The sequence below is a fragment of the Camelus dromedarius genome, chromosome Y (assembly GCF_036321535.1).
Source record: "Camelus dromedarius isolate mCamDro1 chromosome Y, mCamDro1.pat, whole genome shotgun sequence".
NCBI classification, from domain to species: Eukaryota; Metazoa; Chordata; class Mammalia; order Artiodactyla; family Camelidae; genus Camelus; species Camelus dromedarius.
This window is the reverse complement of record NC_087473.1, coordinates 18938279-18943277: the sequence shown is the minus strand read 5'-3', so window position 1 is coordinate 18943277 and position 4999 is coordinate 18938279.

Here is a 4999-nt window from a genome sequence, read left to right as displayed (position 1 = left end):
CAGTAAAACTGGAAGAAAAAAAAAGAAAGAATTCATCCCACCTTTAAACTTTATTTTTTTAATTTCCCCTCTGATCTTTATTATTGCTTTCCTTTTGCTGAATTTAGGTTTTGTTTGTCTTTCTTCTTCTAATTCTTTTAGGTGGTAAGTTAGTTTGTTTACTTGAGATTTGTCTTTTGTTTGTTTGTTTTTTTAGGAAGGCCTGTATTGCTATGAACTTCCCTCTAAGGGCCTTTGGCTGCATCCTATAGATTTTGTGTGATTGTGTTGTCATTGTCATTTGTCTCAAGGTATTTTTAAAATTTCCTCATTGGTTTCATCATTGGCCTATTGTTTTTCATTTGTTTGTTTGTTTGTTTGTTTTTATATATATTCTTTTTAATATTCTTTTCCATTATAGGCTATTAAAAGGTATTTTTTTCACTTTGTTTTTCAGGGTTTTTTTTTTATAACATTTTTTATTGATTTATAATCATTTTACAATGTTGTGTTTGTTTGTTTTTTTAGAAACATGTTGTTTGGTCTCCATGAAATTGCCCTTTTCTCATTTCTGTCTGTGGTTGATTCCTTGTCTAGGGTACACCTTAAATATCTTACATTTTTTTTCAATTATACTTCAATAAAGCTGGAGGAAAAAGAATCCATTCCATCCTAGGTGAAAGGTTAAATATCATCTTTTAAAAGTTTTATGTGAGATGTATGTCTTTAAATGACAGTGCATATATAGAACACTGAGTTGTGAATTTCATAAAGATAGTGAGGATTCTTGGGAGATCTGAGGATGTTATAAGGTCAAAAAACTCACCCATAGGTGTCTTCCTATGAGAAATCAGGGTCACGCAGCCAAGAGATGTGGGGGAAACCCACATTCTCCTACCTGTATGGGCAAAAATGCAATAACAGCTCCCGGTGGGTGCCTGCCATGACCCAGACCGGGGTTTACTGAGTCCTTCCCAGCAAGTGTAGATAATCCTCGTTAGAATAGAGTCTTGGTTCTCATTTTGCAGGTGGTGAAACTCAAGCCTTAAAGAAACAAGGAGTGTCCAAGATGGAAGGGCAAGTTACAGGTTCAAACCCAGCTCATGTGCACACATGTCCCACTGAGCAGAAAGAATGGCCGTGATCTCCTGGAACATGGAAATACAGCCCCAGTCTCCCAGACCCATGCCTGAGTATGTGTTTTTGACATTTTGCCTTTTATCTTGAAGATTCATGTGCAGATTCTGTTGGCCTACACTTTGTCTTTTTGATGAAACATTTGCCGGTGTGAGGTGACGCATGTACCCACGTCCCTCCCAGTGGGTGACGGGAGTTGCTTAGCAAACTGTTTCAACAGACACTAACCATGGGAAGAGATGTACCCCTGAGTGAGGAGGGTGAGTGAGGTCTCCCTCCTGACTTTCCCCTCCTCCCTTCCCCTTAGTGGGACCGACAGAGACTCATGGTCGCACTCTTGGAAGTGGGAAGAAAGAAACACACGAGCACGTTTCTGGTTTCCTTTGGCACCCCTCAAATGATTATTCTACACCCTGTAATGATTCCAAGTGGGAAGGGTTGCATTCTTTGATGGAGACAAAAATTTAAAAGGGCTTATTTCCACGTGTCTGTACGAGCCTGAATTCCTCATGTCGTGTTGCAAAAGTAAGAGTATGTACAACGCCCCGATCTCCTGTTGCGGGTTGAATTGTGTTCCCCCAAGTCCGTATGTTGACGGCCTGACCCCCAGCGCCACGGAGCGTGGCTGTGTTTGGAGATGAGGTCTTTAAAGAGATGAAGGTAAAATGAGGTCACTAGGTGGGTCCTAATCTTGGAGGACTGGGGTCCTTACAAGAGGAGGAGATGAGGACCCAGACACACACAGAGGGACGGCCACGGGAGGACACGGGGAGGAGCCGGCCGTCTGTAGACACCCAGGTCTTGGACCGCCAGCCTCCAGGACTGAGACACGTAAATGGCTGTTGTGTAAGCTGCCCCGCCTGTGGTATTTGTTGTGGCATCCGGAGCACATTAGTACGTCCCCCTCATAAAGGGCGACGTTCTGCCCCTCCTGCTCACACGTCCGTCACCCGCTGTGCACACACACGTGCTCCCGATGGAACGGAGGGGCTGCTGAGGAATTCTGGGGCCAATAACCCCACCTTCTGGCCGGGCATCCTCGGCCAGCCCCAGTCCCACCCGGGGCTCTCGGCTTGCGGTGGAAGCAGACCGTTGTCCCACGGCGTTCGCCCTCCCCAAGGGTCTCAGGACCCGAACTTCTCTCTCCTCTCACCGGTTCCCCACTCGGCTTTCTCGTTTAATTCCCGACAAATCTCTGACTTCCCGCTCCCGCCTGTGTCCCAGCAGAGATGGGAGGACCCACAGCCACAGAAAGCAGAGTCTGTAAGACTTCCTGACGCTGCCCTGAAGCCCGTTTTCCTTCCGCCGCCATCCCACAACCGTCTCCTGACTGCAGACACCCGGAGGGGCGCTTTGAACGGAGGCAGCGTGAAAACGGGCTCATCAGGGCGAAGAGGCACGATGCGGCCATTAAGCCACGGAAAGAATCAGGAAAGCGCCTTGTCCTCTCCCTGGGGGGAAAGACGTGCGCGTGTATGTGCATGTGCGTGCGTGTGCATGTGCGTGCGTGTGTGTGCGCGTGCACGCGTGCGTGTGCATGTGCGCGCGCGTGTGTGCGTGTGCACGTGTGCGTGTGCATGTGCGTGTGTGTGCATGTGCGCACGTGTGTGCGTGTGCGTGCATGTGCGCGCGTGTATGTGCATGTGCGCGCGTGTGTGCGTGCGTGTGCGTGCGTGTGTGCGTGCGTGTGCATGTGTGCGCGTGTGTGCGCGCGTGTGCGTGTCTGCGCGTGTGCGTGCGCGCGCGCGCGCGTGTTTGTGTGTGTGTGTGTGTGTGTGTGTGTGCGTGTGTGTGCGCGCGCGCGTGTGTGTGCGCTCATTCTAGCAGAAATTGCATTACATGTTCAGGGCTTAATTCAGTCCCTGACGTGTGACTGAAGATTCATAGGTGGATATAATTCACACGCAAACACCCAGACACACACACATACACACCCTATACGGTCAAGTCTGCAATCACACTTGTTTAAAACACACAAATTGGTTCCAATGGGATTGAATTATGAAGGGAACGATTTGAGCCGAATGCACATTTTGTATTTGCTTTTGTAGAATGTTCTCCACAAAACCAAACCAAACCAAACCAAGAAATAGGAGAACACAGAAAACCGCGTCTGAATGGAAAATGTCACCTGGTGCAAAGCCTGCTACCATTTTTTAATCACACTTCTGTCTTTTTGTTGATGGGTCAATGGTGATGTATGGAGTGTTGTCCCCTCTCCTGCTTTTTCCGCAAGCCCTGGGCCTCGCACTGGGTGACTCTGCACTGAAAGGTGATCTCTTGGGAAGGCTTGTGCCTCCTTCCGGCAGAACAGACTCTCGTTAATGAGGAGATGAAGGGTGGAATTGACTTCCTGGATCTATTAGGTTGGCACAGGCTCCCCAGACTTCCTTGCAGACCGAGCTGGCACTCCCATCACAACTCCAAGGAGGAAAGGATGTCCTCTACGTTCTAGGACCCCCACTAGGACTCCAGGTCCGTGAGCTGCTCTCTTCAGAGCCAGGACAGGACAGCCCCAGAGAAGCCAACTTCACAGCCCCGAAGGGAATCAAGGTAGGGGTAGGAGAAAGGACGGGAGTTCACCTTCAGCGTGGGCTGAGGTGGATGCTGGAGTGCCCGTCTCTGCATGTCCCATCGCAATGTGGATGTGGCAGAGGAATTCCATGCCCTTAACATGACCTTGAGTGACCTGGAGCTGTCACTCGTGGTAGAGCCCAACAGACGTTGACTTGGCCATGGCAACCTTCCCTCTGAGATACTTCCATGACCGGGACCATCATTGGCATATGAGTTTAATATTCAGGTGGACGCATCTGTCTTCAAGGTATTGCCCGAATTCCGTAACTCGGGGCTTCCTGGACGTGTAAAAGAGGTGAATGGTTTTGTTTGTCTTCATGGTGTAACTCACGCCTTGGAGCAACCAAGCAACCATCAGTGGATACTCACCACACCCATGCAGTGCAGAGTGTGGGCTCGACACCAGAGGCTGGAGTCCTTGGCCAGTAGCATCAGCACCACCCATGACCTTGCAGAGCATGCAAATGCTCCGGCCCCACCCCAGAGCCAACGGGATGGGTGACCACAAGCTCTAAGGGACGCTAGTACCACCTGCTTTCCACCTCTCCTAGGTTTCCCTGGATTTCCCTAGATTTGAGCTTAGTTTTTGTTGAGTTGGAGGCGTTCCTGACATCTTCTGGATAGGAATCCCTTAGTAGAGACCTGATTGGCGAATATTTTCTCCCAGTCTGTGGACTGTCTTTTGATGCACAAAAGTTTTTACTTTGGATGAAGTCCAGTTTACTTCTTAATTTTTTTTCTTCTGTTGCCTGTGCTTTTGGGGTCATAGCCAGGAAATGATCATAACTTTCTAGAAAGACTTTCTTTTGGGTGAGAGGGTGAGCCGATGTGCATGCAGAGTGGAAAACGTGAGATCTAGGAAGCCAGGAATTCCTGGGTACAGCCAGCAGCCCAGGCATCTGAGTCCAATGGCAACTGTAGCACATTTCTCCCTCTGCCTCTTTTGTCACTGCCGAGAAGACGGCATTAACCAGGAAAAAAGCAACATGAGCTGATTTTGGCAAATGCCCAAATGGTCATCGTTGGCTCTTCCTTCACTCCCAGGAAGTGATTTGAAAGGAGATGTTCGAACAATAGACCCACTACAGTTGCCAATGACACCAAACGCTCCAAGGATCACTTTGGGAAAGTTCCCTGTTTTCCTTATCTTTTCCAAGTTAGTTTCTTCCCCCCAAAGAGGTGTTTAAATCTGGACTGCTGGTAAGACCCTCTTTGTGGCTCCAAGAATCTATCTTTAAAAAAAAAAAAAAAAAAAAAAAAAAAAAAAGAATGCAATGGGCCAAAGCAACATTTTTTTCAACAGGCT